Source organism: Lepidothrix coronata, unplaced genomic scaffold (assembly GCF_001604755.1).
Source record: "Lepidothrix coronata isolate B3197 unplaced genomic scaffold, Lepidothrix_coronata-1.0 Scaffold4, whole genome shotgun sequence".
Lineage (NCBI taxonomy): Eukaryota > Metazoa > Chordata > Aves > Passeriformes > Pipridae > Lepidothrix > Lepidothrix coronata.
Genome location: NW_016690184.1, coordinates 9,469,261 through 9,487,504, shown reverse-complemented (window position 1 = coordinate 9,487,504; position 18,244 = coordinate 9,469,261).

Below are 18,244 nucleotides of genomic sequence, written 5' to 3'. Positions count from 1 at the left end.
CCAAGGAATATTTGAAAAACAAAGGTTGTCATCAAAGTGTAACGCTAAAAGGCACTGTAGTAGGAGTCTAAGAGCAGGTATAGAGTAGAAGGAGTGTAAGTGTGGTGTGCATCTGAATTTCTGCTCACATAATCAGGTTCCATCTTCTTGTTCAGGATCAGTATTGTAAAATATTCATCACATCCTGGCCTAAAATACTGTGAAGAGCTTCTTTGCTTTGCTGAACATTTATGACAGTTTGTCCTAGAGGCTGAGCACATTTCAGTAGTGGATGAAGATGTCCCTGTATATATTGGCCAAATATTAGCTGAAGTTTGTAAAAAACTTTAGAATCCTTTGGGGCATAAGGCCGTGTACTGTAAGGCCATTATCATGTTTGCTAAGAAAGCTAGACTTGCTGCCAAAAATGAAAAAACATCCTTTAAACTTTGAAAGACTATAACTAGACTCTTAACTAAAATAGGGCAAGAACAAAGTAAAATGGGACTAACCAGTAATTTCTGTGTTGCCTTTGCACTGCCTCTTCCCCCTGTAGGTAGTGTTGATCCTATTCCTTTTCACCTTCTTCCTCTGGGTTCTCCAAAGTCCATGGCTATAATCACGGGGTGGACTTGGCAGCAGTGTGTAGGACCTGGAATGTGTTTTTCCAGCAGCCGTGTCTGGCTTTGTGGCTGCCTTCTTTGGCTGACGCCACGGCTGGCTCTCTGCTGGCAGACACATCTTCTTGCGGGCTGTTTTGGGTTCACAGGGCTGTCAGCTCACTTTATGTTCTGCCCGGGATGCTGTTTTCCTTGAGTCACACTTCTTTTCTATTTTTTTTTTGGAGGACTGTGTTTGTGGACACACTTTCTACTATGAAAACACATGATACAGCAAAAATCTTTCCATATTTCAGTGTTCCTGTAATTGTTTCCCTGGGAACCAAGTGTAAATGTGCACATTCACTCAGTAAAGTAACTGCGACTGTAGACGTGGTCATTTCCAAATTAGGCTGCTTGGCTTGGGACCTTCTGTGGCAATTTCTGCCACTGGTATTCTGGTGAATGCTGATTTCCATAACAAAAAGTGACCTACAGTGCCCCTCACTGAAATAAGACCTCAGTCTGCAAAGGTATTTAGTTGACTAACCATTTTGTATATGCTACATTTCCACTGACTCCTATTAAACCCACTAACTGCTTTTAAGGATGTGGGCATTAAACCTTGCAGACAGCCAGAGCCAGCAGGTCATGTTGGTCATACCAGCTTGGCAGGATGAATTCTCTCTCACAGTCTTCTTGAATTTCCACTTGTTCGCTCATTTACTGACTAACTGCTCTTCTGAAGTTTTGGTAGTTTTCTGCAAGTAGTTTCACTAGGGGATGAGATAATAAATTGAAAGACACTCATTGGATTTTGATGAGAGCTCTGCATAGGTTTTTTTAGCTTTTCCTGATATTTGGAATATATTTTCAGTGCTGCTGGATGAGAAGCTGGACATGAGCTGGCAATGTGCAGTTGCAGCTCAGAAAGCCAACTGCATCCTGGCTGCATCAAAAGAAGTGTGACCAGCAGGTTGAGGGAGGTGATTCTCCACCTCTACTCTGCCCTTGTGGGACCTCATCTGGAGTACTGAATTCATCTCTGGGGCTCTCAACATAAGAAGGCTGTGGACTTGATAGAGTGGATCCAGAGGAGGGCCATGAAGATGGTCAGAGGGCTGGAGCATCACTTCTATGAAGACAGACTAAGAGAGTTGGGGTTGTCCAGCCTGAACAAACGAAGACTCTGGAGAGACCTTAAAGCACCTTCCAGTACCTGAAGGGTGCATACAAGGGAGCTGGAGAGGGATTTTTTACAAAGACCCGTGGTCATAGGACAAGGAGGAATTTCTTAAAACTGAATGAGGGTCAATTTAGACTAGATATGAGGAAGATATTTTTTGCAATGAGGGTGGTGATGCACTGGAACAGGTTGCCTAGAGAGGTGGTAGATACCCTGTCCCTGAAAACATTCAAGGCCAGGTCGGATGGGGCTCTGAGCAACCTAATCTGGTGAAAGTCATCCCTGCTTATTGCAGGAGGGTTGGACTAGATGACCTTCAGAAGTCCCTTCCAACCCAAACTGTTCTGTGATTCTATGTTTCTCATGTTCTTTATTTGGCTGAGTTTGAGTCTAATTATTTCCAAAGCAGATTTTTTTTGAGGGGAATTTTCCCTGGAATTCATCTTGAGTACATTTTTATCTTTTACACTTTCTAATCCACCTCTAAAACACAGAAGCTAGACTAAGAGGGAATTAGTAAATAATGATGTGGCTTTGTGCAAGAGCAGTGGGAATATCAAGTTCCTCTTTTGCAAAAAAATGGGAATTCCTACTTTTTGACAAGGAACAAACTTTTCTTATTATAATAGCAAGGCTGTGCAGCAAAGGGGAAGTACAAAATAACATTTTCTGAAGCTGCAGAGAAAAGTGAGAATCCTTGGATTCTGGATTACAAATGCAGAAGATAGTGGTTTTCTGTTAGCAATTCCAACTTGGCTTCCTAAACAATTGTTTAGGAGCAATTTTGTTTGGTTTTTTTGTTTCTTTTAAATGTGCAGTGCTATGGGTTTTATTGTTTTGAAAAATATCTGACAGAAAATACATTCAGGAAGTGTTTATGAGTAAAGTTTATGTGAGGGTAGTATTGTGTTTGCTCTAACATTTTAGACAAGTAAGGTTAATTGAGGTAAATGGCTATTTCAATTGCATGAGTGACCACTTGTCTTTTGATTTATTGCATGAGTGATTAATTGCATGAGTGACCACTTGTCTTTTGATTTATAAAGATCATAAAGGAAGAAATTATCAACCAATAATAGCTGTTAAGCTCTCTTGTCAGGCAGCCGCAGATAGATATATAATTTTTCTTTCAATGATTCATCCAGTTTAGTCTTGAAGTTACTAGGAACGATAAGATTCCTTCTGCTTTTCTTCCGATAATTATATCTAGGTAATAAAGCTCACTGTAAATAATCTACCGTGGTATATTTTTTTCTGTATTTTTAGTTACACCTTCTTTTTCCAGCCTGGTTATTTATTCCCTTCCTTGGTGTTTACACTCTACAGATACTTGAAGTGTATAACATATGGCTTTTGGACATTGTTCAGACAATCAAACATCATTCCTTTAATGTCTCCTCATAAATCAAACCCTCCAGCTGTTCAGTTTTTTTTCTGTATTTTTTCCACATACCCATCGTTCTGTTGTCTTTTTCTGGTATTAAAGTACTCAGAACTGTGCAGAAATTCCTGCCTATAATCCATCCCCCCGGAGGGGGGCTGAGTCATTTACTATTCAGTCACTGATACAGTATCAGTGACCACATACACACCTAGCCCTGAATTCCAGTTTGGGTTGCTTTCTCACTTCTGATGATTTGGTGCTTTGTAGAATGTCTTTAATTATGGTTAAATAAGATCAACATTTTGGACTGTTTTAAAGCTTGAATTAATAAATTTATAATATTTAAAAATTCTAGAAGAGATGCTGTAAATTAACGATCACAGATTTGCATAACGACCAACAGCAAACAAGGACTAAATGTGATACTGTGATGTCAGAGAAGGAGATGTACATGGAACAAATGTTTTGACACGGCATATAGGAAGGAGTTGTAGTATTCACATGCACTAAAGGATAATCAGTAGTATTATTGAATCAGAAAAATAAGTTAGGAAGGATATAAGACATTACCCAGTCCATTATCCTGCTTAGAGGTAGGATGCAGTACAATTCTTGCTCCTGATGAGTTTATCTTTCCTGTTATTATGTATGTCCACCAAAAAGGCTGTAATTGCTACAGAAAATCTATTCCAGTACTTACAAAGCAATCCCACTAGAAGGTTCTTTCTATTTTTCAACCTTCATAATTTTGATGTTTGATTAAAAGTTGCCTTTTTGCTACTTGAAACAATAAAATTGATGAAATAGGGGGCTGGGACCTGGGTCTACCTGTTCCTTGCAACAACAACAAAAAATTATGAAAGAAATATCATTACTGTGTTGACTGTAATTATTAATCTAGCTCTCTAGTCACAAACTATTTGAGTAGCCATAATCAGTGCTCTTGAGAATGACTGTCTGGGAGGGAGATGTTGACAAGAAGAAGTACTATTAATTCAACAAGAAAGGCTTTTTCCATGCCAGAGATCCAGCTGCTGGTAAAGCTGATTGCAGTAGTGTTGTGCTGATTTGTAGTAGCTGAAGGTCTGTGATCTGTGTAGACTGAGTTTGTTTGAAAGACACAGAACGTTGGTACAATTTTCACCCCAAGTCCTTGCATGTGTACCCAAAGTTTCCTCTGAACTAACCAAATTTCACTTCTAAAATACTATCAATTAAAAACTCTCCTAACAGATAAAAGTATCAGGGCAAGATGCAAAGCCTGCAAAACTGCCCTGAAATACTGTAAGAAGTTATTTATTTTAAAGTTATGTTTAGAACACTTAATTATTTGGGGGTCTGTGGTGCAAGTACATTGCAAGTGATTTGTGGATTTATTGATACTTCAGTCCAACATTCTAGCTATTGTCAGGAAATGCAGGGAGACATCAAGGAGAAAATGCTACCCAAGTCCACAAAGTGTTTAGTGGTCTGGGAAATGAGCCATATAAGATATTCAAAGGAAAATATAGCACATCTTTTAAAAGTCTCCAAAGTATTCCAGTTCCCATGTAAGTATTAGCATTTACTGAAAATGCAGTACAGACGTACACTTTTCTTATCTACACATTTCTTATCCAAAATCTGACTCATTCAATGAATAAGTAGACAGTTTTAAAAGTAGGTACTCAATTTCTCAATTTTGAGGCATGCTTACTGTAGAAATCAGATGTTCAGACATGACATACCTTCAGCCCTTTGCTGCTAATAAATGAACTAATCATAATATCCTCTGTGTGGATGAGCCTGGAAATTTTTTTTTCCCAGATTATGTACCCAGAAAACATGTAAGAAATGCTTCATGCCTCAGAGAAGGGTGGAATAGGTAAGAGAAGTTCTCTGGAATTTGCCCCTATCAAGTGCGAATAGGGCCATCAAATACATCAAGAGTGTGAGCCAACATCCTGCCTGATGTCCATCTTAAAAATAACAACAAAGGAAATCCAATAAAATGGCACCATCCCACAACTCCATACCACACCATCACAACACACTGCCACATAGCCTTGTAATTAAAATACACACCTTTATAGTCTACTTCAATCACACAGACCGAGTCTCTCCTACAGCTCTCTCCTAGTCAGCCTCACTGCAGGATTTTTTGGGGAAAAGGATACTGATGTATAACAGACCTAAAAAGCAGTAAAGTTAGACTCTGGGGAACAAAGTGAGGAAAGAAGACTTCAGGATCAAGATTATCTTACTTAAAATGTCCTGTATCTAATATAATCCTTTCTTACTTAAATTGGGATCCAGTCATGTTAGTGATGGAATTCCTGGTTTTTTATGATGATGCTTAAAACTGTATAGAAGATTATTTTATACTACACAAATGTTTGAAACACACAATTAAGGATGCATGTTTCTGTATATTGTGGATTGTATATGTACGTATTAAGTACATAATTATCTATGCTATTTTTCAAATATATTTCTGCTTTTGGTAAGCCCATGCCACCATTGAATTATGCTCTCTAGTGAAATACAGGAGATAGGAAAGAAACCAAGAGTTAAAGCATCTCCTTCTAATAAAGGATAACTGTAATGTTACAAGGATAACTGTATCTAGCAGTATCTACCTTACTAAACACTAATGCTCTACTAGCATTTAATGTGCTACAGTACCTCTATTTTACTGAAGTTTTCAATTCTAAAAGTGATATTTTTCTTTGTGATTGACCCCATCTAAATGTGGGTAGTCTATGTCTATGCTAGTCAGCTTCATCTCCATTTATATGCAATGGAAAGAAATGGGCATCCCCAGGGAGAAATTGCACCTGTGCCTGTCTTTTCCTAAAACAGAACCACAGAATCATGCAGTTTAGAAGCAAACTCTGGAGCTTATCTAGTTCAGTTTCTGGCTCAAAGACAGACCAGTTGCTCATGGCTGTTTTTGAAAATATTCTGGGAAACTTTTTCCAGTGTTAGATCAGCCTAGTGGTAAAAAGTTTTCTCATTTTATGCAATCAGAATTTCTGTTAAATCTGAGCTCCAAATGGCATCTCTTGCATTTTATTTTATGCCCGTGCACCTCTGAGAAGAGGCTCCGTCTTTCATATTCCCTTTCATGAGGTAATTACAGGCAACAGTAAGGTCTCCCCGAGGCTTCTGTTCCAAAGACTGAACAAACCCAGTTCATGCAGACTCTTCTTGTGCATCCTGTGAGTTGGTCTCCTGCCCATCCTGGTGGCCTTCCAGTGGGCTCACTTCAGCACGTCCATGTCTTTGTCATACTGAATGGCCTAAAACTAGGTGCACTACTCCAGATGCAGCCTCACAAGGGCTAAATAGAGGCAAAGAAACACTTTGCTCGACCTGCAGAAACAGTATTGACACAGTTCAGTTGGCCCTCTTTGCTACAAGGGCACACTACCGACTTACCTTCAGTGTGTAGTCCATCAGGATGCCCTGGTCCTTTTCTCCTAAGCTGTTTTCCAGATGCTTGAGCCCCAGCCCTCATTGCTGCATGGAGATATTCCCTCACAGATCCAGGATTTTGTATTTGCCTTAGCACTTGTAGGTTTCCTATCAGACCATTTCTTCAGCTTGTCCAGGTCCCTCTGAAGAGCAGCTTGTGCTCCTGCATATTGACTGCTCCCCCCAAGTCTGGTATCACCCGAGAAGAGGCTGAGTGTCTCCAGGGACTAGTAATATTGAACAGTATCAGCCTTGCTGAGGTCAAGATGTACAATTTTTGTTCTTCTGGTGTCCATGGAGCTGGTCAGTTCATCACAGAAATCAGTGGGATTGGTCAGGATTGATTTGCTCTTTCTAGAACCCCATCACCTTCTTGCCTTTCATGTGATCAGCAATGGCTTCCCAGGGGATTTGCTCCATAATCTGCGCAGGGGCTGAGGTGAGGCCAACTGACCTAAGTCATCCTGCCTGCCCTTTCTGAAGATGGGTGTGATGCTGACGTTTTCTCAGTCATCAGGAACATCCCCTGACTGCAGTGACCTTTCGAAGATGATGGCTCTTTTAGCAGTGATGTCAACCAGCTCCCTCAGCACACTCAGATGTAGCTGATCTGTTCCCATGGTTTGCATGTGCTCAGTTTGCTTTTGCTGTCCCTGACACTGCCTTCCTCTCCTGCAGATACCATGTCATTCCATAGACTCTGCCTTCAGGGGCTGCAATACCCGAGGACACAGCTGCCTAGTGAAAACTGAGAGGAAAAAAAAGAGATGGAGTACCTCTGCCTTTTCCATGCCTATTGTCATTCATGCACATTAATCTTCTGCCCACTGGACATATTTCTCTTCAGTAAATATAAAGACAGAGAAGGCTGATTAACTTAGTCTTCATTAATTTTCAAAAGTCTAGAAAACAATGACTTCAATCACATTTCAGCTCCAAATAAACCTTTGTTTTGTGACTGACTGTTGCCATTACCAACCTGCACTGGGCTGGTGGCATGTTTGCAGTGGTTGATAGCTGTCTTCAGCAGCCTGGCAGGCTAGGGCCACCACATTGCCCAAGAAGCAAGGGCTTTGATCAACATCAAAATCAGGGTTTCCAGGGTTTCTTTGTTGTGTTCTGACTTGTATAATGGTTTTAATTACTTGAAGAGTGATTCATGGCAGAGGAATACAGCTCCATCATCAATGTGGTCTCAAGCAGTTACTGAGCTTGTGATGATGTGGATCACCAGAAGTCTTCCAGCTCTTTGGAGGTTCCTGCTGGTGTGCAAAGGACAATGTGCTTGGCTTACTTGTCACATACAGCAGTTTTGTACAGTTGGACTTCTGACATGAAATGGTATTAAGTCAAATAAAAATGTCAAAGATTACACTTCTCTTCTGAACTAGCACTAAAAAAAGGTGGTACAGAAGATGCCTGCAAAGTATTCAGAAGTACTTGAGGTAAGAGAAGTCATTCTTCTGCTGTTGTTTTGCAATGATTTTCTTTTGGGGGCAGTTTTATTCAGAGGAGTAAAGACAGATGTTATCTTTATTGGTTCCTCCAATACTCAATGCCTCTTGAATGTTGGGCTGTGCTTTTGGATGCCTGATTTAGCTCATGTTTTAGACGTCAAGGTTATGGTAAAAATCAAAACACGTGAATCAACCTGAGAAGAGCAAACAAGGCAGTTTCAACCTTCAAACTCCTAAAGAGAATGCCCTAAATAATGTTTGAGGGGTGCAGAGGGGGGGTGTCATGATATTAGTGAGTGAAATGAGAAGTAGTATTTATAAGAATGTAAAAATAAATTGGTGAAAAAGAAGAAATAGTTTATCTCATCAGCCTCTCTGCCAGTGCAGTCCTTCCTATAATATCCGTTGTAATAACTGTCCCAGGAGCTGCTTGTCTGCCAAAAGAGCGGTGTTTCCATGGAGTACGCAACACGCTGAGGGTCTGCACGGCTTCCAGCAAGGGTGAGGAACAGATTCCAGGTGGCTTTAATGCCTTTTCAATCCAAGTCTAAAGCCTACAGTTAGCCCTAGACAACAGTTAATTAAGACCTTCCTGTGCTTAAAGGTCCTGATTCTCTATAGCAGACAGTGCCAGATTACCAAGGCAAAAATTATTTTATAGATATTTAGGCTGCTGTAAAGCTATTATAAATTAATCTTGGCTACTTGTGAGCCTGAAGAGTACATTTGGCAGCAGGAGGAACATGGTATCAATACTACACCCTCCAGCTGAAGAAGGGAAGGTGGCATGCAGCCACTATTTCTGCTTTGAATTACCCTGTATTTCCCTTGATGGAGAATCATCGGGAGAGCAAGACTGCTGGGTCTCTGGCTCTTTTGCACCGCTGAAGTGGCAAAAAGCAGCTGAGGTAAACCTGAGAATTGAAGCTGCACACCGCATTTAATTTAACATTCTAATATATTTTCTTCCTTTTTCTGAGCTCTATGGCAATTGGCAAAACTTTTGATTGGCTTTAATTGCACAGTATGTTAAATCATAACTAAGCACTCATCAATATATTAATTACCCACAGCTTTCAGAAGACACTTATCGACGTTGAATAATTACATAGACGTGCATCTTTCGTAAAATGGTTAATCTTCAATGAGCTAATTTTTTACAATCATTCTGTAATTATTTAAAACTAACTATATTTAGATTTGGTAGCATAAATCATAAAATACCAAATTGCTATTTAAAACAATATTTTAAAAGTCTAAGCTGTGAAAGTTAATCCTACAGAAATATGTCTTCAATAATCAACTAGTATTTTTTAAAAAATGCAATTAGAATCTTATTAAGTCTAAATTAAAAGCTTATATGAAAAACAATTTAAAAATAGATATTGAAACCTAAGAATTTACACTCTTCAGTGTTTGGTCCTATAACAGTGCAGACTTAAGAATTTAATAATTTTTTCCAGGTGGACAAAAACAAAAAGGGTTTAAATTTGTAGCTAGTTTCAGATTTTAAAGTAAACAGGCTATTTAAATGGAAGGGCATGGTTTGCCGTGTTGTACTCATATGGGAACATTTAATTTTAAACACATCATAAAAATAAGGAGATTAACATTTTAAAGAAACTTTGTGCCATTTGAAGAGAGATTTCATTTTTATTTCAGATACTGAACTGAACTTGCTTTTTCCAACATGTAAATTCTGAGTCCACAATAGGCACAGGGAAGCAAAAGCAAGGATATGGTGGGCAGGCATTCATTTTCACAAGATGAATTAAAGAGAAAAAATCTGTAGAGATCATATGGTACAAGGGCAACAAAGTATAGTGAAGTGTGCTCAGTCATGGGAGTGACATTGAGCTCAATGCAATTGGTTAAGCCTAAAGCCATGGTTTGCTCTCCTTGTTTTTGTAGAAGGGTAAAAATCCCAGCTCTCAGTTATTAGTAAGCAAATTTTTGCTCGGTACTTCCCAACTGGGCTATTATGAGATTCTTCTCTTACCATACTGCATAATATACTTATACATTGAAATTTGTGCTTGGCATTTCTTGTATTGTATCCACAGGACAAAAGCAGATTTAGACATAGAAGCAGAGAGACTCCTACAGAGAAAGCAGCAAGAAAGGGTAGAGTATGGATTCTTTCTGCTGTTGCATAGGGATGTGTAATACATGATCTGTAATTGCAGGCTGTGCCTTTTGAGCTCAGATGTTCAATAATTGATAGTTTCACATACTGGTATCTATCAGGATAACATAATAGCCATATGACAACCATGATTTTACTGACTTTCAGTCACTGCTAAGTATATTTCAGGCTTTCTGGGAAATTTTGCCATCTTTACTATGTATTTAATGAGCACAGAAGTCTATCAAATGTCCATTGTTCTCAAAGGATTGCCTTTGGGAACTCAAGGGATGCTTGCTTGCTTTTTTTTGTGGAAGACAGATAATTAACTTATTGGAAGAAAATCAGGCACATTGGAGCAGGGTATCCTTAGAGTGTTTCCAACAGTTTGGGGTGGTTTTTCAGAAACATAAATTATCATCTCAGCAGCAGGATTGGGTCATTCACTCCTGATGAAAATAGTGAAGGGACTGGAACATGGTTTTCTTTCTCTAGAAGTTTTGTAATAACAAGACCGTATCATCAGCTCTGTGACTTGTCTGTCTCACTGGACGTCTGAGGAAAAGGGTGGTCTTGCAGTAATAAAAGGCAGGCATTATGGACAAACACAATGTGTCATTTGATCTTTCATATCCATCATATAACAGCATATCCTCTGCAGCTCTCTACGTTACCCTAAGTGTGAAGGCCTGTAAATGTATGTGGCTGATATGTCAATCATCATGGGGAGTTATTTTTTGGTTTAGTTGCAAAACAAATCCTCAGCTATTAAAGCATATGGAAAGTAGCAAGTAGAAATGCCTAGAAAGAGGAGAATCTCCGTGACTTGGGAATTAGTGGTCTTGCAAGGAAAGGGTGTAGGCTGGCCAAGAGTGGATGTCTGGCAGATGTACTGGCTGTGTTCTGTGAAAGAGACCTCTCTGTAGTTTGAAATACTGCCATACCCACAGGGGTTTGTACACAGAACTTCACTGGAAAGACACTCCGAAGGTCTGAATTAAGGGGCTCCTTCTTTGCTAGAGAGCACTTGCTTTTCATTCTGGTCCCATTGAAGTGTACTGTAGAAACTGCTGATGTGAGTTAAGTATTTATTAGCATAGAAAAGACTTGTGTAACATAGTCCCTCATGCTTTTCATTGCCTGCTTGAGCTGTTACGGTGGATGGGATTGATACTTAAATCCTTCTTTTGTCTAAATAGAGGAACACTTTCTGCTTTACAGAGGACTTACTTTCTATTAAAGGATTTTAAAAAAGTGCCTTTCAGTCTTCTTTCTGGACACAGAAGGCTGTTACAGTTACTAAATACAGATGTCCCAAGTAAAATATCTGCCTGCTTAGCAGGAGCTTATTAGGTTTAAGGATCCTCTCTTCTGCCTTTCTGAGCCTTTGATATATGCTCCAGATAAAGACTTAAAACTCTACTATTTTGCTCCTGTAGAGGTCAAGAAAGAGTCCTGCCATCTCTAACGTTCATGAGATGAGATGAACGTTCGGTTCTTATTCCTCAGTCTTTGAGAGGAAAATCAAAGCCCAAAACATTGGATCAAGTTATCCTTTTATCAGTGCAGTTGGGCAACCTTTGAAGAGTCTGTTCGAGGACCTCCAAGTTGAATTTGCTTTCCCTCTTTTTCAGACATTCATAATCTCCAGTGACTACAAAAGAGTCAGGCCAACCAGCTTAGACAGAGATGTCTGCTTTGTTTAACATTGGGTAAGCAATCCAGCTGCAGGACCCTCTTGCTTCTCAAAATCTCAACCTGAGTATGCCTCATGGTGTTTAGTTCTATTTGTTCCCGTTGCCCCTCTACCCACTCTCCTGAGTAGTGGTAGACATGTTAAATTCCATGAGAGCACCAGTCTGTTATACACGCATAACAGACAGGAGCCCAAATACTACAGTCAGGAGAATAGTGCATGATTCTCATTCCTGAATGTTTTATGCCAGAAGTCCTAGCAGAAATCTCAAATATTTATTCTTAAGAAGACAGTGTTACTTAAGTTCACTACCTTACATTTTTTGTAGTATCTATCTATATAATCTGTAACCCAAAATAATGACCAGAACTAAAAGCGGTGAAAGAGAAAAAGGTATATATAGTTCATTATCATCATGTGTTATAGGTTATAAATTCAATAGGGGAATTTTTCTTCCCCTGCTCTACTGTAAGAAAACGGAGTGAGTGGGGGGAAGGGGGTCAATTAGCCTTACAAAAGAATCTAGCTGGCCAGACCGCATTCCTAACAGATGGCCCATCAGAGGCTGGGGGGGAGAGGAGAGGAGTTTTGGGAGGGGGGGACTGGCTCTTCTCAGAGGGGAGAGTTCAGACTGTGAAGTTCTCTCTCTGGGACGGGGACAGGGTCTGTGTCTTGGCATTTTTGGAGAAAAGGCTTGGAAGCCGGTCTTTCTGGCTTTTCATCCTGGTGAGGCCTGACCACCAGCTTCGATCGGCTCACATGCTGCCTCTTGACTCCAGCCGGGACCTACTGGGTTTTTTCATCGGAGAGTTGTGTGCTCGCTGGGAGAGAAGGGAGGAGCCTTGGAACACCGTCATCTGAGAACAACAGTGAATCCCGTGGGGGTGGACTGCCTTCCCTTCTGCCCTTCTTCCACTGGGGGAAGGGTCTCCATTTTTTTTTCAGCTTCTCCCGCGATCTGAGACACCCCAGACCCCCTCCCTGTGTGGTGACCGCCAGAGCCCGACAGCGCCCCCTGCAGGCCATGACAGAGCACTGCAGGCTCTGCACCTCCGGCGATCCAACAGCGCCCCCTGCCGACCGTGATTGGAACTGCTCTAAGGACAGAGAAGTGTTCAGACTTTTTTTTCTTTTGTTTGAAGGGGACTTCTGGGTACAGGACTATTGTCTAGTTTTTATTTTTTTGTGTGTGTTCTGTTACTGTTCTTGCCAACATACATATATCTTCTAATAGAGGGTTGTTATTTCTTCTGTTTTTCCCACACTTCCTCGATTAAAGCCCACTTAGTTTTGAATTTACAATTGCTGAGAGAGAGGAGTTTGGTTTGTCTCATGACTCATCCTCTTTAGCAAACATTCCAGTCTCTTTAAACTGAGACATCATGATAGTGAAAGATTTTAATTTCAGTTAGACGGGTAAGGCAAATGCATGTTACATATAGGAAGCATAAAAATTTTAAGTACTGCTTTATAGAAAGAAATATGTGTTTTATATATTTCTCAGACTCACTGTCAGTTTGGTAAATCTTGATTTCTTTTAAAATGGGTTTTACATGATGAATATCTTCTGACTTTCTTAAACCTTTCACATACCCTGTGATTAGAGCACAGGGAAGTCAAAGGAGTGGATTTCCTTGGGCTGCAGATAGGGTGTTGTAGCTTTAACACTGTGTTTAGCTGGAATGAGCAAAATGCTCCTGTTTGGCCTTTCTGATCGTCTTGCTGGCACAGACAACTGGTGAACATGAGATGCTTTTTCTCTTTTTGCGACCTTCTGATTTGTGGAGTTTTGCTGTTCATAAACTGTGATATGAGAGGGCTGTGAGAGAATGGGTCAGTCACTTCATTCTCTCTTCAGTGTTTTATCTAGGGTGAATGGATCTGTACGACAAAGGCTATCTAATGTCAGAACTTCTGAATTATTCAGGGATTTTCAAAGGCTAAGTGGATATTCCTTTACCGGCTGAATTATTAATCTTGCTCATTTATGTCTTCAAAGAATGATGAAATTAAAAGTGGAGTATGAAAGGAGTGACTTTTTTCATATTTTTTCCAACTGTAGGTTTGATTCTGCTTCCTGATAGCTCTTTTTAAGTGTATATTAATTCTTCATCCTCAGAATTTCCTGTAGTTTGAAATTCTTTTGCTGTCACGAAAACAGTTGTGATTTGAAAAACAGAACAGCGTTGAAACCAGTAATACATAAAGCATTTGCACTTATTAATATGACTCAGAAACAGGATAGAAATAAAAGGTGCCATTTCCTATGTGTAAATGGAAAATTTATGAAATCAAGGGCTGGAAATCTCTTGTGATTGCATTGACAGACCATGAAAATAGCAGGATCTACTTGTAGACTGACTTGAAGGATGTAAAGATCCAGTATCAGTCCCAGCAGACCCTCTATGTGAAGTTAGTTTGTGCAAGGAACTGCTGTAGATGTAACAAAATAGCTAAATGCTCCTTCGGAAACTGTGTCTTTGGGAACCTATTGTTATCTTGAAAGGGCCAGGCAGGGCAGAAAGAGGTATATTCCCTTGCTTTTTTAGTAAACCACTCTTAGAAATAAGAAACCTGTATTGAGTTTGCGTGGTAGCTTCTGTGAGAAGTTGCCAGAAACTTTCCCCTATGTCTGATAGAGCCAATGCCAGCTGGCTACAAGAGACCTGCCGCTGGTCAAGGTCAAGCCCATCAGCAGTGGTGGTAGTGCCTTCAGGATAACAGATTTAAGAAGGAGAAAAAAAATCCTGTTCTACAATCTGCATCTGGGAGAAAGGAGAGAGTATGTGAGAGAAATAGCTCTGTAGACACCCAGGTCAGTGAAGAAGAAGGGGAGGTCATTCTCCAGGTGCGGGAGCAGAGATATCCCTGCAGCCCCTGGTGCAGACCATGGTGAGGCAGCTGTGACCCTGAAGCTCAAGATGGTCCACAGTGGAGCAGAGATCCACCTGCAGCCTGTGGAGGACCCCACACCACATCAGGTGGATGCCTGAAGGAGGCTGTGACCCCATGTGAAGCCCACACTGGAGCAGGCTCCTGGCAGGATCTGTGGACCCATGGAGACAGAAGCCCATGAAGGAACAAGTTTGCCGGTAGGATTTGTGACCCCATGGGGGACCCACACTGGAAAAGCCTGTTTCTGAAGGACTGTACCCCATGGAAGGAATCCATGCTGGAACAGTTCATGAAGAACTGTAGCTCATTGGAAGGACTTATGTTGGAGAAAATTGTGGAGGACTGTCTCCTGTGGGAAGAACCCCACACTGGCGCAGTGAAAGAGCATGAGCAATCACCCCTCTGTGGAGGAAAGAACAGCAGAGAGAGCATGTGGTGAACTGACCACAACCTGTCCTCCTGCACCACTGTGGGGTAGGAGGTAGAAAAAGTCAGGAGTGAAAATGAGCCCAGGAAGAAGGGAGTAGTGGCAAGAAGGTGTTTTAAGATGTAGTTTTATTTCTCATCACCCTACTCTAATTTGATTAGGAATAAATTAAACTAAGTTCCCTAAGATGAGTCTGTTTTGCCCATGATGGTAACTGGTGAGTGATCTCTCCTTGCCCTTATCTCAACCCACAAGCCTTTCATTGTGTTTTCTCTACCCTGCCCAGTTGAGGAGGGGGAGTGGTAGGGTAGCTTTGGTGGCACCTGCCATTCAGCCAGGGTTGCCCCACCACAAAACTGTATTACCTTGGAGACGGAAAGAAAAGGCAGGTGTCAGGGACCCTGCCAAAACCTGATGTTTTCTCTGACCACTGGTAAGTATCTAAATCCTTGGAAAACCACAGTTCTTTCTGCCACAGCTAGAGAAGAAATTGGGTTGGAGATAGCTGAGGCCATGGGAGAATGAAGGCATGACAATACAGAGCTCCTCCAGTAAAAGCTGCCTCTTCTGCACTTGGGTCATGGTGCACTGCCACTTAACACTAATCTCTCTGGGTTTTGTTTTAGCGGGATATGGCTATTCTCCTGCATCTATCATCTGCTTGGAACCCACAGGCATGCCTGGACAAGGCTGGTCCAGAAGAAGCTGAAGGAGAAGCATAAGCTCCTCTTGTTCTTCTCTCTGAGGGCTTGTGGAGGAGCTGGAAGATAGTGGCAGAGCTCTTTGGAAAGTGGAGTTTCAACATAGTGAAAAAAGTGAGACCATTTTGATGTTATTGTCATTTGGAATTAGAGTATAAACGAAATATTAAAAAGTGTCAAGGAAAGACTTTTTTCTCAGAAAATAAATGATGTGGATGAAAAACCGTCTGGCAGCTGGCCACAAGTAGTGTTTCCCAGGACTTATCATCAGGGCCAGACTTGTTTAATATCTTTATCAATGATTTGGACAAGGGTTTTAGGATGGATATTATGAAAAATTTCTTCACTGAAAGGGTTGTCAAACGCTGGAACAGGCTGACCAGGGAAGTGGTGGTGTTGCTATCCCCAGAAGTATTTAAAAGGTGTGTAGATGTGGCACTTTGGGACGTGGTTTAGTGGTGGACTGGACACTGCTAAGTTAGCAGTTGGACTTGATAATCACAAAGGTCTTTTCCAACCTGAATGATTCTATCATTTTATGATTCTATAATATATGTTCAGAATGGAGCATTCCAGTATTGTGAAAGGAAACAGTGAATTGAAGTGTCAACTTACTGAATGGTCTGAAACCATTTGTTTCAAACAGTTTCAAATGGTACGTGCCAAGAAATGTTTTTTAAGGGCAATTCAAAGATTTAAATATTTTAAAGACATAAAAATGTCCTAAATTCTAAGGAAATCAGATTTTCTGAGAAAAACATTATCTGAAAATCACTCAACTACCTGCACATTCTGAATTGCATGATGCCAGCATTATAAGTACAGAAAACAGCCCCTGGGCTGCTCACTAGCTCGGGTGTGCATAAGGGATACTGCTGAGTTTGAGCTTCCTTGCCACCTGCCACTGTCCAGAGACCAGTGGTCCTCCTTTCCCTTCTGGGTAGAGGGTTACAGATGCCACACTTGTATCCACCTCTCAGCCACATGCTGCTGAATTGTTCTGGGATCACCAAGCATTTTTAGCAGTAGGTTTCTTTCCAGTCTGGATCATTCTGATTATAAAGATTTTGGAGTGACTACTTGCACTGTTATGGCTCTGACCTTAAGCTTTGGAGAAAAGCAGGGGAAGAGGCACCTAGCTCAGGTGCAATCCCAGGTGGCACATCCAATTTGCAGTCACACGCTCACAGGACTAAGTTATACAGGATTTTTTTTCAGTGGTGAAGCTGTTATAATAAATTCCTGCCTACACATCCCATCCTTCCTCTCCAGCTCTTCATCTGCAGCTGCAGACTTGCCCTGTAAGCCTGGTCAGCAAAGATGTACTGAGTTAAAAACAGCTCTGTTATTCAAAGGTTGTTTCAGGTCTGGCTGAGACCAGGGCTCCATAATAACTGTTTCAGTCCAGCTGGGAGACAGTGGCATGTCTGGATTGGTGTACACTGCCCTCACTGAGGTGCACAGAACTTTTTGCAGGACTGTGTGGACTGTGAAGAGCTCCCATGGATGTGGTCCCAGCACAGTAGGGGAAGGCGAGACAGAGTAAAACAGGACAACAGGTTTGGTCCTGCTCAGTGTGACCAAATGCTTACCATGGAGCTTGTCAGATAAAAGCCTTGAGTTTACCTCATATGATTATGCCTTCTGCTGCAAGTCTTTATTGTTGCTGGTTTTGTATATTTATCTTGTATTACTTAGAAATCCTTTGTGCATCTTTTACGGGGAGCTTATGGAACAGCAAATATGAAGATTCCCATTGTATTCTCATCTCCGTTGGTGTCAGTCAAGTTCAAATCTCTTGAACTTAAGGGATTTAAACTGATATAAAACTTGTTTGAGGATAGAAATAGGCTCAAAGCTTAGAACAACTAAAATCTAACTGAGGAGCATAATACATTGAAACTGAAAGCAAATGCATGCTTTCAATAGTCAGGGACAAACGTTGCAAAGGTAGAGAGTTGCAAATAGGCAATACTAATTAAGTTGTTAAATTTGCAAAGAAAATGTATTGATTTGTTCCTTTCAGGGAAGTTAGGTTGTATGGTCTCCATTAACTGGAATACACATAGCTAAAACTAATAAGTTCAAACCACTACACAAGTAAAGAAACAAATAATCAATGCCATGACTGTTTTGTATACCACGGTAATTTGCCCAAAATTGTTTATTCCATCATTGTTGCTGCTTGTTTACCTTCTGCATTATGTTCATAGCTTAATGAAAATTGCTTACCCAGGTTTATTTTCCTAATGAAATGGATAAGTACAAGTGACACAAGTTTGGGACAATATATGTGTTGATACCAAATATTTAATCTTCTGCCCTCAATGTCCACTTTT